Genomic DNA, 25,014 nt, shown 5'->3' on the forward strand with positions numbered 1-25,014 from the left:
ATAGAATGATGACTTGAGTCCAAGTTATATCTAGGAGCCAGGCTGGAAAATGTGTGCGAAACTCACTGTTTAGTAAATAAACCCCCAATAAATGTGACCCAGCTCCGAAGCTGTTAGAGAGTGATGGGAGTTGCAGTCCATGAACCTGATACTTTGTATTCTGGTACACTGCCTGCATCCCCTGTCCGGTAACCTTGGTAATAGAACGCTGGGAGCTGATTGGATACAGTTACAGAGACAGGTGGATAACATGTAATCATACAGGAACAAAGTAGAGAAAGGGTGGGGGCTCAGGGGGTTAGAGGTGTAATATGGGGGTGGGGGTTATATTGGGGTCCCCTGAAAAGCTGTCAATTAATTGTGGCATTTACATGGAGAGAGATACAAGGACACATTACAGAGAGAAAGTAGCTGTGAAGATTCCATAGAAAGTGTGTGTGTGTGTGTGTGGGGGGGGGGGGGGGGGGGGGGAAGGGGGGACTGACAAGAGGGAGAGGAACATGGAAAGGGGGGAGGGAGAGGGCTCAGAGTGAGAGGGGAAACAAACTCTGCAAGATGGAGAGAGACAGGTTAGGTACATTACACAGTGAGAGAGAGACAGACACAGTGAGAGAGAGACAGTGAGAGAGAGACAGACACAGTGAGAGAGAGACAGTGAGAGAGAGACAGACACAGTGAGAGAGAGACAGTGAGAGAGGAGAGACAGACACAGTGAGACAGACACAGTGAGAGAGAGACAGACACAGTGAGAGAGAGACAGACACAGTGAGAGAGAGACAGTGAGAGAGAGACAGACACAGTGAGAGAGAGACAGACACAGTGAGAGAGAGACAGTGAGAGAGGAGAGACAGACACAGTGAGAGAGAGACAGACGCAGTGAGAGAGAGACAGTGAGAGAGGAGAGACAGACACAGTGAGAGAGAGACAGACACAGTGAGAGAGAGAGAGACAGACACAGTGAGAGAGAGAGAGAGGAGAGACAGACAGTGAGAGAGGAGAGAGACAGACAGTGAGAGAGAGGAGAGAGAGAGGTTAGGTACATTCACACAGTGAGAGAGAGAAAGACAGACACAGTGAGAGAGAGAGGAGAGACAGACAGTGAGAGAGAGAGAGGGGAGGGAGACAGAGAGAAAGAAGTAAGAGAGAGGGTGAGAGTGAAAGAGAGGGAAGAGAAGGAGAGAGGAAGAGAGTCAGTACAGCGTGAGAGACTAAAAAGGTGGAGGGGGAGGGGTGAAGCCCCCTGTATGAGACCAGGGACTGTCCTGGTTTTAAACCCTTAGATCATCACCCAAACTTCGCCCCAGGTGACTGTTAGCTGTTTATCACTGCTATTCCAAGTGCAATGGACAGCTCTGTAACAACAGGGAGAGTCTCAGAACGTGTTTTATTTCCTATACCTGGGCCCCCAAGAAAATCCCTGTGAGGGCCACCATTTGGGTTCCTGTTAAACAGAAGAATGGACAGAAGGGGGTGAGGGAGCATCCTGGACAGGGGCGAAGAAGGGGACAGGAGTTGAGCCCTCTACCTGTGGGTGAGAAGAAGGGGACAGGAGCTGAGCCCTCTACCTGTCGGCGAGAAGGGGCAGGAGCTGAGCCCTCTACCTGTGGGTGAGAAGGGGCAGGAGCTGAGCCCTCTACCTGTGGGTGAGAAGAAGGGGACAGGAGCTGAGCCCTCTACCTGTGAGTGAGAAGGGGCAGGAGCTGAGCCCTCTACCTGTGGGCGGGAAGAAGGGGACAGGAGCTGAGCCCTCTACCTGTGGGAGAGAAGAAGGGGACAGGAGCTGAGCCCTCTACCTGTCGGCGGGAAGAAGGGGACAGGAGCTGAGCCCTCTACCTGTGGGTGAGAAGGGACAGGAGCTGAACCCTCTACCTGTGGGTGAGAAGGGACAGGAGCTGAACCCTCTACCTGTGGGCGAGAAGGGACAGGAGCTGAGCCTTCTATCTGTGGGTGAGAAGAAGGGGACAGGAGCTGAGCCCTCTACCTGTGGGTGAGAAGAAGGGGACAGGAGCTGAACCCTCTACCTGTGGGCGAGAAGGGACAGGAGCTGAACCCTCTACCTGTGGGCGAGAAGGGACACGAGCTGAGCCTTCTATCTGTGGGTGAGAAGGGGCAGGAGCTGAGCCCTCTACCTGTGGGTGAGAAGAAGGGGACAGGAGCTGAGCCCTCTACCTGTGGGCGAGAAGGGGCAGGAGCTGAGCCCTCTACCTGTGGGTGAGAAGAGACAGGAGCTGAGCCCTCTACCTGTGGGTGAGAAGGGACAGGAGCTGAGCCTTCTATCTGTGGGTGAGAAGAAGGGGACAGGAGCTGAGCCCTCTACCTGTGGGTGAGAAGGGACAGGAGCTGAACCCTCTACCTGTGGGCGAGAAGGGACAGGAGCTGAGCCGTCTACTTGGTGGTGAGAAGGGACAGGAGTTGAGCCCTCTACCTGTGAATGAGAAGGGGGCAGGAGTTGAGCCCTCTACCTGTGGATGAGAAGGGGGCAGGAGCTGAGCCCTCTACCTGTGGGTGAGAAGGGGGCAGGAGCTGAGCCGTCTACCTGTGGGTGAGAAGAAGTGGACACAGGACTGACTGCAGTTGGCACAGGTGAGAGTCACTATAACAGTTTATGGGAATTGCATTTACATTTAGTCTGCTTTTTAGAATTGGATGTGATATAACAGGATTATATGTAATTATTTAAAATTCGTGGGGCACGGCTGGTCTGTCTGATACCAAGCATCAATATTTAGCAGCAACAATAACAATTCTAGCTGTATTTCTTTAAAACGTAGGGATCTACATTAAAATACTGCTGTTTGGACTTTGAGTACCCTGATGGCACCCAGTGTGAGTCTTATTCAAACGCTGTCTAATGGACACAAGTGGAGGTGGTTAGGGAGAGGGTTGAAGTGGAGATGACGTGGAGAGGGTTGTAGAGATGACGTGGAGAGGGCTGCGGAGATGACGTGGAGAGGGTTTCAGAGATGACATGGAGAGGGTTGCTGAGATGATGTGGAGAGGGTTGCGGAGATGACGTGGCGAGGGTTGCAGAGATGACGTGGAGAGGGTTGCTGAGATGACGTGGAGAGGGTTGCGGAGATGACGTGGAGAGGGTTGCTGAGATGATGTGGAGAGGGTTGCGGAGATGACGTGGAGAGGGTTGCGGAGATGACGTGGAGAGGGTTGCGGAGATGACGTGGAGAGGGTTGCTGAGATGATGTGGAGAGGGTTGTGGAGATGACGTGGAGAGGGTTGCGGAGATGACGTGGAGAGGGTTGCGGAGATGACGTGGAGAGGGTTGCAGAGATGACGTGGAGAGGGTTGCGGAGATGATGTGGAGAGGGTTGCGGAGATGATGTGGAGAGGGTTGCGGAGATGACGTGGCGATGGTTGCAGAGATGACGTGGAGAGGGTTGCTGAGATGACGTAGAGAGGGTTGCAGAGATGACGTGGAGAGGGTTGCGGAGATGACGTGGAGAGGGTTGCTGAGATGATGTGGAGAGGGTTGCGGAGATGACGTGGAGAGGGTTGCGGAGATGACGTGGAGAGGGTTGCGGAGATGATGTGGAGAGGGTTGTGGAGATGATGTGGAGAGGGTTGCGGAGATGACGTGGAGAGGGCTGCGGAGATGAAATTGTGTTTGATAATATAATGATATTTATCTAAAGTAACATTTTCATCCTCAGTTTAAATTCTCATTTAATGGTTGGATTCAGTGCTTTGTTTCCCCAACTCATCCAATGGCCGTCTATCTCTTCATTAGACAGCCACCATGATATCGCATATATCCTTTCCCCATTGGTGAGCAGGGCATGTAAAGTTATGCCCTGTGACATTAAAAATTCTTACCATTCCTAAATATTGCTGGACAGCACTTTTCTTGCACCGTTTATCAGCATGAAGAAATGGTATGCACCCAGTAAGGCATCGTGCAGCCTTAAACAGGCGCAGTATGTCCTCAACTCCCTCACTCACCAAGTGCCCAGACACACACTCAATATTCTCTAAAGGGTTTAGAGTGAGTCCCCTTTTAGGGTTGCTGCCTTTTCTGTTGATCAGCGCTGAACCATTTTTTGTATTCTATACACTCAATAAAGCCAGGAATATTGGGAAAATGCGTTAGAGAAAAAGGCAGTATATGTGCCACTGTTACTACTGCCTGGCACTCACTACTAAGTGGTAGCTCATGGGTTAACCAGCGCGGTCTGTATCCCAGCTCAGGGGTTAACGATCACAGTCCGTATCCCAGCTCAGGGGTTAACGATCGCACTCCGTATCCCGGCTCAGGGGTTAACCAGCACAGTCCATATGCCAGCTCAGGGGTTAACGATCGCAGTCCGTATCCCGGCTCAGGGGTTAACAAGCTCAGTCCGTATCCCAGCTCAGAGGTTAACGATCGCAGTCCGTATCCCAGCTCAGGGGTTAACGATCGCAGTCCGTATCCCCGCTTAGGGGTAAACCAGCGCAGTCCGTATCCCGGCTCAGGGGTTAACCAGCGCAGTCTGTATCCCAGCTCAGGGGTTAACGAGCGCAGCCCGTATCCCAGCTCAGGGGTTAACGAGCGCAGCCCGTATCCCAGCTCAGGGGTTAACGATCGCAGTCCGTATCCCAGCTCAGGGGTTAATGATCACAGTCCGTATCCCAGCTCAGGGGTTAACGAGCGCAGTCCGTATCCCAGCTCAGGGATTAACGAGCGCAGTCCGTATCCCAGCTCAGGGGTTAACAATCACAGTCCGTATCCCAGCTCAGGGGTTAACGAGCGCAGCCCGTATCCCAGCTCAGGGGTTAACGAGCGCAGTCCGTATCCCAGCTCAGGGATTAACGAGCGCAGTCCGTATCCCAGCTCAGGGGTTAACAATCACAGTCCGTATCCCAGCTCAGGGGTTAACGAGCGCAGCCCGTATCCCAGCTCAGGGGTTAACGATCGCAGTCCGTATCCCAGCACAGGGATTAACGATCACAGTCCGTATCCCAGCTCAGGGGTTAACGAGCGCAGTCCGTATCCCAGCTCAGGGGCTAATGATCGCAGTCCGTATTCCAGCTCAGGGGTTAACGATCACAGACGGTATCCCAGCTCAGGGGTTAACGATCGCAGTCCGTATCCCAGCTCAGGGGTTAATGAGCGCAGTCCGTATCCCAGCTCAGGGGTTAATGATCACAGTCCGTATCCCAGCTCAGGGGTTAACGAGCGCAGTCCGTATCCCGGCTCAGGGGTTAATGATCACAGTCCGTATCCCAGCTCAGGGGTTAACGATCGCACTCCGTATCCCGGCTCAGGGGTTAACCAGCACAGTCCATATGCCAGCTCAGGGGTTAACGATCGCAGTCCGTATCCCGGCTCAGGGGTTAACAAGCTCAGTCCGTATCCCAGCTCAGAGGTTAACGATCGCAGTCCGTATCCCAGCTCAGGGTTTAACGATCGCAGTCCGTATCCCCGCTCAGGGGTAAACCAGCGCAGTCCGTATCCCGGCTCAGGGGTTAACCAGCGCAGTCTGTATCCCAGCTCAGGGGTTAACGATCGCAGTCCGTATCCCAGCTCAGGGGTTAATGATCACAGTCCGTATCCCAGCTCAGGGGTTAACGAGCGCAGTCCGTATCCCAGCTCAGGGATTAACGAGCGCAGTCCGTATCCCAGCTCAGGGGTTAACAATCACAGTCCGTATCCCAGCTCAGGGGTTAACGAGCGCAGCCCGTATCCCAGCTCAGGGGTTAACGATCGCAGTCCGTATCCCAGCACAGGGATTAACGATCACAGTCCGTATCCCAGCTCAGGGGTTAACGAGCGCAGTCCGTATCCCAGCTCAGGGGTTAATGATCACAGTCCGTATCCCAGCTCAGGGGTTAACGAGCGCAGTCCGTATCCCAGCTCAAGGGTTAACGATCGCAGTCCGTATCCCAGCACAGGGGTTAACGATCACAGTCCGGATCCCAGCTCAGGGGTTAACGATCGCAGTCCGTATCCCAGCTCAGGGGCTAATGATCGCAGTCCGTATTCCAGCTCAGGGGTTAACGATCACAGACGGTATCCCAGCTCAGGGGTTAACGATCGCAGTCCGTATCCCAGCTCAGGGGTTAATGAGCGCAGTCCGTATCCCAGCTCAGGGGTTAATGATCACAGTCCGTATCCCAGCTCAGGGGTTAACGAGCGCAGTCCGTATCCCAGCTCAGGGGTTAATGATCACAGTCCGTATCCCAGCTCAGGGGTTAACGAGCGCAGTCCATATCCCAGCTCAGGGGTTAACGAGCGCAGCCCGTATCCCAGCTCAGGGGTTAACGATCGCAGTCCGTATCCCAGCTCAGGGGTTAATGAGCGCAGTCCGTATCCCAGCTCAGGGGTTAATGATCACAGTCCGTATCCCAGCTCAGGGGTTAATGAGCGCAGTCCGCATCCCAGCTCAGGGGTTAATGATCACAGTCCGTATCCCAGCTCAGGGGTTAACGATCGCAGTCCGTATCCCAGCTCAGGGGCTAATGATCGCAGTCTGTATCCCAGCTCAGGGGTTAACGATCACAGTCCGTATCCCAGCTCAGGGGTTAACGATCGCAGTCCGTATCCCAGCTCAGGGGTTAATGAGCACAGTCCGTATCCCAGCTCAGGGGTTAATGAGCACAGTCCGTATCCCAGCTCAGGGGTTAACGAGCGCAGTCCGTATCCCAGCTCAGGGGTTAACGAGCGCAGTCCATATCCCAGCTCAGGGGATAACGAGTGCAGTCCGTATCCCAGCTCAGGGGTTAACGAGCGCTGTCCGTATCCCAGCTCAGGGGTTAACGAGCGCAGTCCGTATCCCAGCTCAGGGATTAACGAGCGCAGTCCGTATCCCAGCTCAGGGGTTAACGAGCGCAGTCCGTATCCCAGCTCAGGGGTTAACGAGCGCAGTCCATATCCCAGTTCAGGGGTTAATGAGCGCAGTCCGTATCCCAGTTCAGGGGTTAACGAGCGCAGTCCGTATCCCAGCTCAGGGGTTAACGAGCGCAGTCCGTATCCCAACTCAGGGGTTAATGAGCACAGTCCGTATCCCAGCTCAGGGGTTAACGAGCGCAGTCCGTATCCCAACTCAGGGGTTAACGAGCGCAGTCCGTATCCCAGCTCAGGGGTTAATGAGCACAGTCCATATCCCAGCTCAGGGGTTAACGAGCGCAGTCCGTATCCCAGCTCACGGGTTAACGAGCGCAGTCCGTATCCCAGATCAGGGGTTAACGAGCGCAGTCCATATCCCAGTTCAGGGGTTAATGAGCGCAGTCCGTATCCCAGTTCAGGGGTTAATGAGCGCAGTCCATATCCCAGCTCAGGGGTTAATGATCACAGTCCGTATCCCAGCTCAGGGGTTAATGAGCGCAGTCCGCATCCCAGCTCAGGGGTTAATGATCACAGTCCGTATCCCAGCTCAGGGGTTAACGAGCGCAGTCCGTATCCCAGATCAGGGGTTAACGAGCGCAGTCCATATCCCAGTTCAGGGGTTAATGAGCGCAGTCCATATCCTATCTCAGGGGTTCACTGTGTTGTATGCAGGAATTGAAGGAAGTCTGATTAAGATGATCTAATTTAGCTTTTAGAGGAATACATCTTTAAAAATGGCCATTGCAGCGTATTATTTATTATTCCATTCTATATAAGAACACTTGTTCAGTGGGTTTAAGAGAACAATCCCCAGAGAGGCAGATTGAACGCCGGTTAATCTATGATTTAATGTGTTTAAATGTCTGTAAGCCGCTTGTCCTGTTATAAGACACTTTCTCCCTCTCTCAGCCCTTTAAGCGTCTTATCGCGCAGGTACTCTGATCAGAGTGTCACCCAGTTACAGCTCGAGTCAATACTAAGATAACATTAACCCCTTCACTACCCAGCACATTTTGTTTGCCAGTTTATTCCTGTAACAAGGAAAGCATAGGTAGCACGTAAACATATCATATAACGGAGAATCTCTGTATAGATTGCTTTCCAGACATTTACACAATTTGTATTTTTCATTTATTTGTTCATCTTTTATAAAAATATTTGGTAAATGAAAAGTTTTATCCAATATACATTGTCCTTGATTTTGCTATATTTTACACAAGGTTAGTATAAAAGCAAAATTGCAATATTTCTCACATACGGTAGATGTGACGTTAATGGTTAAATAACTCGCTGGTAGCTATTGGTAAGGACTAGTGATGTCCCGAACTGTCCGTCGGCGAACAATAGCGTGTTCGTGTTGGGCGAACATATTCGATTTCCGGTCCGCCCCCTATTCGTCATCATTGAGTAAACTTTGGCCCGGAACCTCACAGTCAGCAGACACATTCTAGCCAATCAGCAGCAGACCCTCCCTCCCAGGATGTGTCTGCTGACTGTGAGGTTCCGGGTCAAAGTTTACTCAATGATGACGAATAGGGGGCGGACCGGAAATCGAATATGTTCGCCCAACGCGAACACGCTATTGTTCGCCGGCGGACAGTTCACGAACAGTTCGGCGAATCACTAGTAAGGACCATGAAGTCATTACTAGCAATAGAGCTTACTGAAATGGCAACAGAATCAGGGCTGTATCGTTTGTCTTGAACGGCACTTTCCAGAAAGGCGGCAAGAAAAAGTGTACCAATAAGCATCTGTGACGCCCCTCTCAAGGCCACAACTCTGACGGCCAATGGTTGTGCTTTTTCTGTGGGTGGTGCTGCAGTCAGGGCAGACATCAGGGGGCTACACTTGGGTGGCCCAGCAGGCCTGGACCCGACATTCCCAATGTACACATATACATAGCAATTATCGCTATTTCCTGATCAATTATGGCAGCATTTACTCATGGGTTAGGTCTTCCCCTCACAACAGAAAGGGCAGGAAATAAAACTCTGAAAGTGGTATAAATAGATCCTCCCCTTTCCCATCAGGCAGTCTTTGTAAGTAGTTTCACAACTCACATAGTATATGGATGGTAATGTAATGCAACACAAACTGGTAGTAGAACACATTTCTCTGCCAGGAGTGACTGGCCACTCATTTAATGTCTGTAGCTGTGATGAAAATATCAGTTACCCCCTCTTTCTAAACAGTAAAGGAAGTTTCAGTGGACCATACCATTCCTACAGTTAAGGAGGGGGGAGGAGTGAATGGTCTCTCCCATTTTACTGTCAGCATTACATTAGCACTCTGGGGATAAAGATTGCTATAACATTTTTTTTTTATTTATTTTCTTTATTTTTGGTCACTCAGCATGTTATAAAGAAATACATCAAGTGGGCTGTTGCCCTTGGAGTTCGCATACAGTGGTACAGACATAGTTATCAGTTTGTGCGCATCAGCATGCAGAGTGATTTTTGTTTTTCTAAAAAGTTAGTCAACAGGTATAATACAATGAGGTATGCCCAACTGGGCACATTAGTAAGGTACATTGAAGAAATGGTATGCGAAACATTCCATCCATGTGCAGGATTTTCGCTTGTTTGGGGGCAGTAGTGCTGCAATCATGCGTCTGATGAAGTGGGGTATGTCAGTGGTGCCCACCATGTGAGGGATGCCCCTGATTTTGAGGTTGTACCTCCTTCTCTGCTCCTCCAGTGCGTCCACCCGATCCTTGACATTGAGCTGCTGGTGTTGCAGGTCAGCCATCTGTTGTTCTATCACCGTCAGCCTAGCATCTTGAGTGCTAGCAGAGGCCTCGAGTTGTGTGATCTTTGCAGTAGCCCCTTCAATGGCGCCCTTATAGTGTGCCATGTCTGCTCCAATATCTTTACGCAATGTGGCCAACATACTTTTCAGCAAGTCGGCTGTGACCGGGTCTCCCGTCCCCGGGGGTTTGCGTTTAGGCTCTGCCGGTAGGCTGCATGTTGTCCCCTCTCCCAGGGGGATGGATGCTTCCTCCGACGAGTAAGAAGAGATTTCCTCCTCCAGCACCATCTTGGCCCACGCAGCCTGTTGTGAGTGCCTCAGAAGCTCACCGATGTCTTTAGTATTAGGGCCCTTGTCGGCTCGGGATTTCTTAGATTTGCGGCCCATTCTCTACTCCATGGTGAGGTGTGGGGTCTGGTGCAGTTCTCTCCCCTCAATTCCACCTTATTCTCGGTAATTTGCTCGATTTTAGCCGATTTGGACACAGAGCTCAGGGCCGTGCGTCCGCTCTGCTCACCAGTTGGCTCCGCCCCCTCGCTATAACAGTTTTAAATACCTTATTTTAGAAATATATGATTTAACTGTATTTACTGTATGAGGGTGTCGACATGCAGACATTTTTACATTCTATGGTTTGTTTGCAAACCAAATGATAACAAATATGTTTATACACAAATCTGGGAGTGAAGGATTTAACCCCTTCTAGAAGGACATATAAATAGCTTATCATTAACATGTTCCCTGCCACAGCCATCTGCACCTGGGTGTTACTTGGAATACAGACTTACACTGTGAAAAGATGGGGCTAGTGACCTCCAACCTGTATGAGAAATCAGTCACATCAGCACCATTATGTTATATATATCAAGCTATAAGACCTTACCCTCTCAATCAGGGCCGCCATCAGAAATTTTGGGGCATCTAACACTGCTCAAGGTCTGCCTCCAAGCCTGCCTCCAAGCCTGCCCCCAAATCCCGCCCCAGGGCCTGCCCCCAAATCCCACCCCGGGGCCTGCCCCCAAATCCCACCCCGGGGCCTGCCTCCAAATCCCACCCCGGGGCCTGCCTCCAAATCCCACCCCGGGGCCTGCCTCCAAATCCCACCCCGGGGCCTGCCTCCAAATCCCACCCCGGGGCCTGCCTCCAAGTCCCACCCCGGGGCCTGCCCCCAAATCCCGCCCCAGGGCCTGCCCCCAAATCCCACCCCGGGGCCTGCCCCCAAATCCCACCCCGGGGCCTGCCTCCAAATCCCACCCCGGGGCCTGCCTCCAAATCCCACCCCGGGGCCTGCCTCCAAATCCCACCCCGGGGCCTGCCTCCAAATCCCACCCCGGGGCCTGCCTCCAAATCCCACCCCGGGGCCTGCCTCCAAATCCCACCCCGGGGCCTGCCTCCAAGCCTGCCTCCAAATCCCGCCCACAGGAATACATACACATAGACACAAACTCACACACTATATATGTATATATATATATATACACACAATAGAAATAAAAATGATCCCAAGGCACACCAAGGCTTGCACATAAAAAAGCGTTTATTCATGTATTGAAAAAATACATCAATAAGTTTTGACAGAAAGAAAGTGCATAGAGTAGTGCATATCAAATCTATAATACCAATACCACAATAATAATAAAGTGCTAAAGGCAAACACCCATTAAAAATGTATACTGACCAAGAGCAGGAGAAATGAAAACCCAGACGTTTCGGCTCTGAAGCCTTCCTCATACACACATACACACATACATACTGACATACACACACACACACACACACATACATACATACTGATATACACACACACACATACATACTGACATACATACACACACACACACACACACACACATACATACTGATATACACACACACACATACATACATACTGATATACACACACACACACACACATACATACATACTGATATACACACACACACATACATACTGATATACACACACACACACATACATACTGACATACATACACACACACACACACACACACACACATACATACTGATATACACACACATACATATATACTGATATACACATACATACATATATACTGATATACACATACATACATACATACATACATACTGATATACACACACACACATACATACTGATATACACACACACACACATACATACTGATATACACACACACGCACATACATACTGATATACACACACACACACACACATACATACTGATATACACATACATACATATATACTGATATACACACACACACATACATACTGATATACACACACACACACATACATATATACTGATATACACATACATACATATATACTGATATACACATACATACATACATACATACTGATATACACACACACACACATATATACTGATATACACATACATACATATATACTGATATACACATACATACATATATACTGATATACACACACACACACACATACATACTGATATACACACACACACATACATACTGATATACACACACACACATACATACTGATATACACACACACACATACATACTGATATACACACACACATACATACTGATATACACACACATACATACATACTGATATACACACACACATACATACTGATATACACATACATACATACATACTGATATACACACACACACATACATACTGATATACACACACACATACATACTGATATACACACACACACACACACACACATACATACTGATATACACACACACACACATACATACTGATATACACACACACACACATACATACTGATATACACACACACACACATACTGATATACACACACACACACACACATACATACTGATATACACACACACATACATACTGATATACACACACACACACACATACATACTGATATACACACACACACATACATACTGATATACACACACACACACACACATACATACTGATATACACACACACACATACATACTGATATACACATACATACATATATACTGATATACACACACACACACATACATACATATAAAAACACAGTGGGTCAGCGCTAAATAACCAGAGTAAAATAAGGCAGCAACCCTAAGAAGGGGATCCCTCTCAACCCTTCAAAATGACATACAAAGCAAGGGAAACAGATAGAGAAGGACTGCGCCACAGAAAAAAGTACTTAAGATCTTGTCACAGTGGTGCAAGATATATCTACATGTAAAAATAAATGCAGCTGTGGCTTCTGGGTGCTTTGTGCTTGGGGGATGTGGAAGGTCTGGGTCTCTTCAATCTCCGTATGTGGAAAGAGAAAAGACAGAGCGGCCTAATAGTGCAATATGTCTGCGATTGATGGACAACACATAGGAAATATAAATATTGCACTCACATGAAAAAGAGCTATGACCAGCTCTAGTATATATATCACATATAGTGATATAATCCTCACTTATGGGATATGGTGGTGGTGGTCTTTCACAGCAGATGATTATCTAGATACTCGGAGAAGAAGAAATAGCCACAAATAGTGCGCTCAGTAATATAGTACAATTATAATAAAATAGGCAGAATATTGCTCACAAGCGTGGAGCAGACTCACTGCTCTATGGCGACAGCGTTAGTGGTATGATCCCCACCTAGGATGTTCTTGAGAGTAGAGATGGTAGCAGTTCTTTGGATAAAAATAGATACATTTCCAGGAAAAACAAACAAAAAGCAAAACTGTTTTTGAAATAAGGAGGTAGTAGGTTGTAATAAAACCAAAATCCATTATTCAATATAAATATTTGTTAAAAAGTAATGTCCATAATGCGTTCCGCTGTGTAGGCTTTCTCAAATGGATCAAAGTCTATTGCCAAATCCTGCAATTTTCATCTCAAACACATCCGCCCCTACTTAACGCCTGATGCGACTAAGGTGCTGGTCCATTCCACTGTCCTTGAAAGAGAGGTCGGAGTCAAAGAGAACACCTAGGCAGCGAGTCTGCGTGGTGGAGCTGATGGTAGCACCGTTGACTTGGAGGGAGACAGACACAGGAGTAACAACACTTGAAGGAGGAAAGACCAGAATTTCAGTTTTGGTCAAGTTTAGTTTAAGGATGTGGGCAGCCATGCAGTGACAAATAGCAGAGAGGCAGTCAGAGACACTAGTCAAGAGGGACGGGGAGAGATCAGGTAGATTTGCGTGTCATCTGCATAGAAATGATATTGGAAGCCAAAGGAGCTAATGAGTTTACCAAAGGAGGCAGTATAGATGGAGAACAGTAGAGGACCAAGGACTGAACCTTGGGGGACACCAACAGAGAGGAGTTGGGGAGAAGAAGCAGAATCAGAGAAAAAAACACTGAAAGAGCGCTGGGAGAGGAGCACCAAGAGAGAGCAATATCTTGTAGACCGATATTGCGGAGGATGAGAAGAAGCTGTTGATGATCAACAGTGTCAAATGCCGCAGACAGGCCAATTAGGATAGAGTAGTGACCACGAGATTTTGCAGCGAGTAGATCATTGGATACTTTTGTCAGTGCATTTTCCACAGAGTGCATAGCGCAGAAACCAGACTGAAGCGGGTATAGCAGAGAGTTGGACTCGAGGAAGTCTGTCAATCTCGCATACACAATTCTTTCAAGGATCTTGGATGCAAAAGGCAGTAGCGAGATAGGACGGTAGTTGGATGGGGAGTTAGGGTCATGGTTGGGCACATAGTGTGTTTGGTAGTGTGTGTATGTCTGGGGCTGTTTGGGGTATTGCAAATGAGAGGCTGCATGTGGGGTTGTGTGCATGTATGTGGATTGTGTTTGTGTGTGGGCTGTTTGTATTATTTGTATGAGGGGAGGGTTATTCTGCAGCTCTCTGTATATCTATCAGTGTGGGTGACTTCCCTGGGTTCCAGTGAGAAACAGGCTGGTCAGGTACAGGTGAAGGGCAGGAGCTGCAATAGCCACTGTGGGCTGCTCTATTCCAGTGTGGATTCCCAGTGCTGGGAGGATGTGATCTGAGATTACTTCCTCTACGTGCTGCAATGCATAAATTGAGGATTATGCTTCACCACCTCTTCGTTGTCAGGGTTCTCACCTGTGAGACAGACGGCCAGACGTGGTCGCTCCTGGAATTCCTAACAGGGGACTTGAACCGGGGAACTTATCTATCCTAGTCCTGCTTTCTGCCTCTGAGCCACAGCAGCTTTACCAGAGACTACTGATTCCAGTCTTGTTCATCCTGGCATGGCTACTACACCGGGGGCTGCACCTTGACTTGTCTGTGTCTCACCTGACTCTGATCGATCATCAGCAGGGTATTTAAACCCAGCCTCGCCCTGTGCTCAGTGTCAAGTCTTTGATCTAGTGTTGCTGTGTCGTACCAGTGTTCCAGTTTATCTGCTTCGTTTCTTTGACCTCGGCTTGTGACTACGTTTATTCTGACCTCTGGCATCCCTTGACTTCGGCTACTCCTCATTGTTCCTGACCTCTGGCATCCTTTGACCTCGGCTATCCTGCTGGTTCTGTCCTTGCCTGTCCTGCGTATTTGGTACTGCATCCTGCACAGCCCCCGTGCACAGACCCACAGGCCAGGTGAATTCTTACCTGACCACCTCGGCCTGTGGCTATCTGCAAGGGTGAGCAACATATCTGCGCTACAGACTCCCAACTCAGGTAAGACCCTGACAAAAGACTTGACCAATATGGAGTCCGCAGAAATGTGCTCACCCTCACTCCAGCAAGTGTCCAGCCTGGCCCAGACTGTTTCGGAGTTGCAGCAGGAAATTTTTTCTCTTAAAGGCGCAGTACATCCAGCTCCGGAACCCTTTGTCATCATGCCCGACAGATTTGATGGTAACTACACGTCCTTTCAATCATTCAGGATGGATTGCGAGGTATTGTTTTCTTTAAAGCCTCGAACTTACGCCACGGATTTCATCAGGGTCAGAGCGGCTATCAACCTGTTGTCTGGACGCATCAAAGTTTGGTCTTACCAAATGTTGCAGAGGAAGAGTCCTGTCCTTGTCAGCTGGGAATCCTTTATTATTGCTATGGACTCACAGTGCAGGACCACTAAGCCCAAGCCAGCTCCACCTACTAAAAAATCGCGGAGTCTACGTTACCAAGGAACCGAGTACTATCACCACACCCCAGTGATGCCCTCTTATGATCCAGTTCCCAGGAAAACTCCAGAGGTATCCTGTGTTCCACTTGATCCTGAGGAACCTATGCAAATTGGACGTGTCCACTGCAAAGTCACACCTAGGGAGAGGGACCGAAGGAGAAGCCATGGTCTGTGTTTTTACTGTGGAGAAGGAGGACACTTCATCACGCTTTGTCCTGTTCGCCCTCCTAGACCTCCAGCTCTCCGACTGGGTAATAATATTCTTCGTCCAGTGTACACCGCATATCAGCCTAAAGAGCTACAAGGGAGCCGTTATTCCTGCCCAGGCTTGGCTTCCATGGAAAATGCTATACCTCCTGCTCCAGAGTCGTCTGCATCTACTACCAAAGTTACTTCCTGTAGTACCACCACTACTTCCTGCCCACTTGAAAAGGATTTACCTGTGTCATTGCTTCTAATGGCACTACGGTCTGTAAAAAAGACCTAGAAGTGTTCGAAAAAGCACTGCTAGCTACGAGCACTGTTCCTGCCGAAGTTGTGGAAGTTTTTGTCACCCCTACCCGGAACCTAGACAAATCGTCAGCCGTACCAGAAGCTGGTACTGGGAAATTCCGAGCTAATAAGGGATTCCATACTGAGGACTTTCACTATGGGGACTTGATGGATTCTGAGAGTGACTCTGGAGAGGCGGATTATTTCAATGGAGAACCTACTTACGCCCAGAGGTCGTTTTTAAAGGGGGGGGTACTGTCAGGGTTCTCACCTGTGAGACAGACGGCCAGACGTGGTCGCTCCTGGAATTCCTAACAGGGGACTTGAACCGGGGAACTTATCTATCCTAGTCCTGCTTTCTGCCTCTGAGCCACAGCAGCTTTACCAGAGACTACTGATTCCAGTCTTGTTCATCCTGGCATGGCTACTACACCGGGGGCTGCACCTTGACTTGTCTGTGTCTCACCTGACTCTGATCGATCATCAGCAGGGTATTTAAACCCAGCCTCGCCCTGTGCTCAGTGTCAAGTCTTTGATCTAGTGTTGCTGTGTCGTACCAGTGTTCCAGTTTATCTGCTTCGTTTCTTTGACCTCGGCTTGTGACTACGTTTATTCTGACCTCTGGCATCCCTTGACTTCGGCTACTCCTCATTGTTCCTGACCTCTGGCATCCTTTGACCTCGGCTATCCCTCGACTATCCTGCTGGTTCTGTCCTTGCCTGTCCTGCGTATTTGGTACTGCATCCTGCACAGCCCCTGTGCACAGACCCACAGGCCAGGTGAATTCTTACCTGACCACCTCGGCCTGTGGCTATCTGCAAGGGTGAGCAACATATCTGCGCTACAGACTCCCAACTCAGGTAAGACCCTGACATTCGTATTAGCAGATATCTGAAGTTTCACTGGGACTCCTGAAAGACCAGAGCCTCTTTGGCTCTAGCAACCTTGAGTGCCATGCAAGGATACACGTGCCATAGGTTGCCTACCCCTGGCCTAGGCCACCTTTATGTAGAGCAACAATTATTTTTTTCAGATCCTCAGAGAGTTCTTTGCCTTGAGGTGCCATATTAAACTTCCATTGACCAGTATGAGAGAGTTTGAGAGCGATAACACCAAATTTAACACACCTGCTCCCCATTCACACCTGAGACCTTGTAACACTAACAAGTCACATGACACCGGGAAGGGAAAATGGCTAAAAACCTAAACCTTTAGTTTTTATAGAAACATAGGTTTATTTAGAAAAGTACGGTATAAATAAAGTTGCCTAACTGACACTGGACATCCTCACGCTTGTAGGGTTTCAAAGTAAACTAAAGAGCAAATGTATTTTAAGTAGACGTGCATTTGTATATAACTAATGTTTCAGTCCAACTACCTTGACATATTAAGAAAAGTTTGGTAACGGGACTGAAATGGTGAATGTATGCTGTTACACAGCTGTAAAAAAACAAATGGCTGGGTCTTAGGTCATAAACAACAGAAACAGTTATTTCTTCGATTCGAACGGTTCCAGACGAATGCAGCATCTAAGTAGTGTCTCCCCAGCATGTAGACAGTTACCCAAACATCAGCCTAGACTAGATGAAGGGTACAACAGGAATGAAGTTTAATGGTGCCACACTGGCTTTTATGCAAGTCCCCATGCAAGGGGCACACCGATATGGACCTTGTGGGGGACTCCAACACAGAGTTAACAACCAGTAATAACACGGTTACAAAGTATGACACTCCCCTATACATCACACAATCCCTCCTCTCTGCCTGGGAAATAATTGAGTTACTGTAATAACTCATTTATCTCCAGGCAGAAAAAAACATATTTTTCAAAAAACTTTAAAAGTACCCCAAAACACATAGAATCCCCATAAATGTTATATCCCCTGATAGCCCTGATCTGGGTGACCAACATGTCCAAAAATCACCCAGATCAGTTCAGGGGTTTTGGAATTTTATGGATGTCTTAATTTGACCGACCGCACACGAGGTTCCTGCCCAGAAATAGTTCCATGAGTTTAGGTTGTGCGAAAATCTTAAAACGAACAAATGCACGAACTGCACCCCCTGGCTCATAGCAGCGATTGTTCCCCTAGTTTGTGGTAACAAAACTACCGAACAGCACTCTCCTGGCTGTTCGGGAAAAGGAAGCAGGCGTTTGTGAAGTTGACCAGTGTTCAGGAAGTCAAGTGTCCGATTTTAGTTCCAGACACTCGGCAACCAAGTCCCGCTGCCCCCTTTCGTGCGAACAAGATGGTCGCCATTTTCTCTTGCACGTGGCGATCAACTATACGAACAGCGACCACACAGGGAGAGCACTTAATTCACTGTTCTCTTTGAAGTTATTGAGCCAGGGGGTGGTCGTGTCAAAGTCCCGAAAATATAGGGTAGTTGGGTGTGGCCTATCACTAGGGTTACCATTTTGAGCATGAAAGCCATGCTTTCGGTCGGTCAAATGGGACTCTGGAACCAGATGGGGAATAAGCTCTAGTCCTTACAAGGACTAGAGCTAATTCTCCATTCGGCTCCAGGAAGGAACGGTTCCATTGCCCCAGTCAAGCCACGGCGACTGTGGGCAGAAGTGTTGCGGTTTGTCCCCTGTTCCTGCTATGCTCTCTGGACTAGGAGAGGTCTAGCCACTGGAAGCTGGGTCCAGGGTGGGTAGAGGACGGCGAGACCCCAACCAAGCTGCGGCAGTTTGTGGGGTCTACGGTGGTTATGGTGTTCCAGTATGGTTATGGTACTGGCAAGTACTAGGAAGCGACAATAGACGTAGGTACCCGGTCAGGGTGCCAGGCGGTCCGTTACAAGGGTATTACAGTTTGACAGAATACGGTGTGTTAATCTATAGTACAACGTAGCAGACTTTCTTCGGTATTTTACTGTCAATCCGAGGCGTTTTACCATTGTGACATTGCAGAATAGTCCGCTGCTGAAACATAGCTGGATTCAAGAAAGAGTAAAATGTCACAATGTTTGTCCAGCTGAACATGTAAATAAATAATCTAACGGAGATATCAGAAACACATCACGGTCAGAGGCTTCACTTCCTGTTTGAGGAAAACACTATTATATCCACTACATTCAAATCCATCTAACAAGATTATTTTACTGAGGTCAGAATTCACCATGAAAGGCACTGATCAGCTCTGTTATAGGAGCGAAATGATATCAAGTTAACCTCTGAGCTAAATTGGGAGCAATTTACTAAAAAGTATGTGATTACCCAGAATCCTTCAGCTAAACAAAGAAATGTGAGACATGATAATGGCTAAAAAATAGGGGGATTACTGAGACGCTGTGTGGGTCATCATTGCATTAGGCAGATCAATATGACCCAAAGAAGAGCATGGAGGCCAATCACATTGAATAGTGTAACATGTTATTGTGCTCTATGCAGCTGGCTTTAGAAAGGAGAAGGACGCGCTGTATCTGGCCACACGCACTGAGAATGCAGCCTTGGATTGTATGTTCTCAAACAATCCTTGACACGTCAATTTAATCCTCCTCACCCCAATGTAGGGCGTTTCAGAAAAGCGACCCACCAGATCTGTGCAGTCACAGAATATTCTGCTAGCACATGTCATGGCCATCTCAAAAACTTTCATGCCTTTCACAAAAATAGTGTTTGTATAAATTTCACATGTTCTTTGCCAACTCACTGCAGTTCACGGTTTAGCTCCATAGCAGGATAGCAAGTGTCATCACGCCGAACGATCATTTTTTATTGATAACATTTGTTATGTAACGTAATTTTAGATCTCAGATATGACCTTGGATGAAACAATACCACAAATAGCCTATTACACACTGTATACAATAAGATACAGTAACCCTTTGAAAGAGAAAACAGAAACAATATTAAGGCCTAAATAAGCAAAAACAACTTCCTGTTTCAGGCATTTAATAGAATGTATGTAGAAGCATACCTCCCAAGTGTCCCTATTTAGGAGCGACATTCCTTCTTTTGAAACCAAATCCTTATATCCCTCTACATTTCTATGAGCTTCATATTGTTGATGTGCCTGAGTGTATAACAGAGCTTCACAGCAATAATACCCCCAGTAATGTGTCTGAGTGTATAACAGAGCTCCACAGCAATAATACCCCCAGTAATGTGTCTGAGTGTATAACAGAGCTCCACAGCAATAATACTCCCAATTATGTGTCTGAGTGTATAACAGAACTCCACAGCAATAATACTACCAGTAATGTGTATAATAGAGCTCCACAGCAATACTCCTCCCAGTAATGTGTCTGAGTGTATAACAGAGCTCCACAGCAATAATACTCCCAGTAATGTGTCTGAGTGTATAACAGAGCTCCCCAGCAATAATACTCCCAGTAATGTGTCTGAGTGTATACCAGAGCTTCACAGCAATAATACCCCCAGTAATGTGACTGAGTGTATAACAGAGCTTCACAGCAATAATACTCCCAGTAATGTGTCTGAGTGTATAACAGAGCTCCACAGCAATAATACTCCCAGTAATGTGTCTGAGTGTATAACAGAGCTCCACAGCAATAATACTCCCAGTAATGTGACTGAGTGTATAACAGAACTCCACAGCAATAATACTCCCAGTAATGTGTCTGAGTGTATAACAGAGCTCCACAGCAATAATACTCCCAGTAATGTGTCTGAGTGTATAACAGAGCTCCACAGCAATAATACTCCCAGTGATGTGTCTGCGTGTATAACAGAGCTCCACAGCAATAACACTCCCAGTAATGTGACTGAGTGTATAACAGAGCTCAACAGTAATAATACTCCCAGTAATGTGTCTTTAATCTACAATAAATGTGTTTAGAAATCAGTCTGTAAATAAGATACATTGTTCTTCTTCTAAATTACATTTTAGTTGCATACATGGTTATTAGTACGTCGGTAAAGCCCGCCACCACTCACACCCCTGAAATTAAAGTATCCCTTTTCTGGAGGATGGTTTCCCTGGGGTCCAATGGCAGCCTGAAGCAGTTGGGAGTTATCTTCTGGAACTCCCCTCCTTCCTGCCTTCCTCCTTCAGCGCGGCTCTGGTGGGAGGAAGTGACGCACGGCACTCACTTCCTCCCAGTCCGCTGTTGAACAGGAAGGGGTCTGGTCGCGCTGTTTAAGCGTCACAGCACCCGACCGGGCCCCTGCTGACACATGCTCACCGGGTGGCCCTTAGTGCGCTGCGCAAATCGCGGGGCCCACGGCGCAGCTGCTCTGGGGCCCCCCAGGAGCAACTTGGCCCGGGGCAGCTGCCCCGTTTGCCCGGCGTTAAAGACGGCCCTGTGTTTACAACTCTGAGAAGTGGGGATATCTACCGCTGGGTAATGTGGAAATACTTTGTATCCAGTAGGCGGGTGTCATCGAGTAAAATATGTAAAACACAGCATAGTAATTCCTATGACACACCTTAAGTGGGTGTCAGAGAGCCATTGTAAATGTAGGGTGGCCCTCCAGTCGTTACAGAAAGCGAGAGGTTCTGACTTAATCGACGTTTAGCGACTGTTCTAGTTGCAGCTGCTGTATCTATAGTCCTGTTTTGGGGACAATACGGGCGTTCTGGATAAATAATGGAACAAGAATCAAGTTTGGTCAGATGTGACCTTTGACCTGTATCGTATAAAGATGTCTAAATGAGAAGAGAATGGGACACATCGCTGACTTATTAACCGAAATGTGCATCTTTACCTACAGTGTGGATAACGCCACATACAGGACGGCGCAGACCTGCAGCTGAGAGTGATGTAATAGGTGTATTTTTACCCATTTTATACCTATAACAAGCTTATTTCTGTAGTTTGCCGCACTTGGCACACAGGAATGTATTTCATAGATAATCTCAGACAATCATGTCGTATCTGCTCCACGTTTCCTATTTATTGCCACATTTCTCTCTGTGCTGGTGTCTAATCATGATATTAACAGCTGATAGAATCCAAACTAATAGAAACAGGTGCTTCACAGAAATTCGCAAAGCGTGACGCAACCATCCTAAACCCTAATAATAAGCCTCATCCCAAGCTTGGAAACCATGAGCTGTGCCAGCAGGGTAAGCTCTCCGGTGCCTGAAGGATGAGCCGTGCAATGCCCATCCCTCTGGCAATGAAAGGGTTTAATGTATACTGCAGGTCTCCCTGCAGAGGGACAGCTAATGGAGCAGCACTGGCTGCCTACAGCGCACACAACACATTAATAGGGAGATCACTCCTCATGCTTTGCTCGGGCTGGGGTTAACCCTTTTGGTAGCTGCACTCAACCTGTCCCAGCAAGGAAGCAGTAAAGGATTTGAATTTGCTGGATGGGACCATGAGAACATTTTGCTGTCTTAATATTTTATCAGCCCCAAGGTCAGAGTGAAAACTTCCAGCTCTGGAGGGAGAGCGAGGCCCATCAGCGGATAATTAGCAGCAATGCAGTGAAGGTGGGTAATGAGACAGGGTGACAGAGCGAGCATCAGGCATCAGCTGCCGGCTGACCTCACTTCATCACAATGCAGTCTGGAAGGGGTATGAGCTGAGTGCGAGCTCTGGGACTGCATAGGACAGCACCCCATAAATCTAGGGGTGCCTGCGGAGATGATGACAGTGTTTGCAGAGGAAGGATAAGAAATAATTGGGGGATCCCAGTATCTAATGGCACCCTTACACCATGAGCGTCAGACTTTCCTGCATTCACACACCCAAGGCGATGCTCCAGAACCTCCCTTATATCCCGTCCATAATATGTACCCGTCTTTTGTTCTCCCCAGTCCATAAATCGTGTGGGTACGCTCTTGGCCCGCCCCGTTTTATCTCCCTACTGTGCTGATTAGAGCTCCGTCACTCCCGCAGTGCTAGAAAGACCAGTTAGTAAACCCTCTTTTTGTTACAGGAAATATATTTTAGGAAAAGCTGTGGGTATAAAGCACGTTATGTCACTGTTTACTGACAAACAAAAAAATAAATCTACAATAACCGCAACAGAGGAAGTCTGGTCAGTCGTAAAACTCTGAGCGACTTTGAAGAGTTAATTGAAGTGTACGGGGTGACGGGAGTCCGGGTGAGTGGATTACAAGTCCTCCAGTTTATTTACTGGTCCTAAAACACAGCCACAATATAAACCAGGAAATCAATACATTTAAGGACATTTTTAACAGGGAAACTTTTTTTTTGTAAGTAAAGTGCTTTAAAAAAAATGAAATTCCAATTGTGTGTATATTACTTGTTGCTTGGTTATTTCCCATGTGATGTGTTTGCTTGGATGCGATTAACATTTGCAATTTGAGTTTGAATTTGTGACAAACTGTTTTTTTCATGAATACACTTTATGTTGTAATAAATGTGTAAATTGTACCTTTTGCACTCACTAGCCCCTCTGTTGACCTTACTAGAACTTGTATTAAAAATGGCTCAGAATAAGAACACTGTCCAGAAAACGTTGAAACTGATGCAATTGCGGTTTAGTAATTTGTTTTGAAATGTCGTTTTGATTGTGCAGGAAATGTCACCTCTTCTTAAAGATTTCAACATCCCCCATCGTCTCCTTGTCAGCAAGTGGGTGGGTTCAGAATCAGCAGACTTAGGGGGTAGAGACATAACTAGAAACTAGGGCTAAAATTGCCCTGGGTTCCCCCCCATGTGTCTCATCATTCCCAGCTCCTCCATGTGTCTCATTTCTCTCCTGCCCATCCACGTGTCTCATCCCCCACAGCTCCTACAGTGAGGGGAAAAAAGTACATGATTCCCTGCTGATTTTGAACTTTTTCCCACTGACAAAAAAATGATCAGTCTATAATTTTAATGGTAGGTGTATTTCAAGAGTGAGAGACAGAATAACAAAAAAAAAAAAAAAAAAAAATCCAGAAAAACGCACGTCAAAAAAGTTATAAAATGATTTGCATGTCAATGAGTGAAATAAGTATTTGACCTCATCGACGTAGTACTTGGTGGCAAAACCCTTGTTGGAAATCAGAGGTCAGATGTTTCTTGTAGTTGTTGTAGTTGGCCACCAGGTCTGCACAAATACTTTTTTTCCTCACTGTACATGTGTTCCACCCCCCCCCCAGCTCATACATGTGTTTCATTTCTCTCCCCTGGCCCCTCCATTGCTCTCATTTCCCCCTCCATTGCTCTCATTTCCCCCTCCAGCTACGCCATGTGTCTCATTTCCCCTATCCAGAAGATCCTCCATATGTCTCATTCTCTCCTCCAGCCCACCACATGTTTCAATCCTCTCCTTCCATGTGTCTCATTCTCCCCCAGTCCCTCCATGTGTCTCATCCCCCCCAGCTCCTCCATATGTCTCATTCTCTCCTCCAGCCCACCACATGTTTCAATCCTCTCCTTCCATGTGTCTCATTCTTCCCCAGCATCTCCATGTGTCTCATCCCCCCCCCCCAGCTACGCCATATGTCTCATTCTCTCCTCCAGCCCACCACATGTTTCAATCCTCTCCTTCCATGTGTCTCATTCTCCCCCAGCCCCTCCATGTGTCTCATCCCACCCCCCCCAGCTCCTCCATGTGTCTCATTTCCCCCCAGCCAACAATTTTCTTATAGGCTATAATAAGCTAATACAATAACACCAGCCCCCACACACTCTCTTACTGTAAGGGGTTAAACCATTCTTTAACAGTTTGACCCCAATAGATGCCTCCGGCACTGATCTCCAGGTCTCCATGCCACCAGACAGGGGCGTTGCTGATTTGCTGGAGCGGTCATTTGACGTTCTATGCCAATCCGTAGTGCCTCATTATTAAAAAGAGACAGTTCCTCTTTAATAATTCTATTTGCATCCAGTCATGGTTTGTTCTGTATGCCTACAATAATGCATGTGCTGTAATACACTTACATTCCTTTGGTTTTGCATTACAAATCAAACAAGATGGC

The 25,014-nt window shown here is 47.7% G+C and overlaps 1 protein-coding gene across 2 annotated transcripts in view; it reads left to right on the top strand.

The window, feature by feature from the left end:
* The first annotated feature begins 2,566 nt into the window (after positions 1-2,566).
* The window catches only part of GRAMD1A (GRAM domain containing 1A), a 138,279-nt gene continuing 115,831 nt past the window's right edge, over positions 2,567-25,014 (top strand). The window contains exon 1 of one of the 2 annotated variants that reach the window (XM_063436395.1): positions 2,567-2,583. The gene's annotated coding sequence lies outside the window, so the exon portion shown is untranslated. Of the gene's footprint in view, positions 2,584-23,078; positions 23,187-25,014 lie in introns of those variants that run through there. The other variant, XM_063436393.1, reaches the window with a different exon arrangement.

The sequence above is a fragment of the Pelobates fuscus genome, chromosome 11 (assembly GCF_036172605.1).
Source record: "Pelobates fuscus isolate aPelFus1 chromosome 11, aPelFus1.pri, whole genome shotgun sequence".
Taxonomy (NCBI): Eukaryota; Metazoa; Chordata; class Amphibia; order Anura; family Pelobatidae; genus Pelobates; species Pelobates fuscus.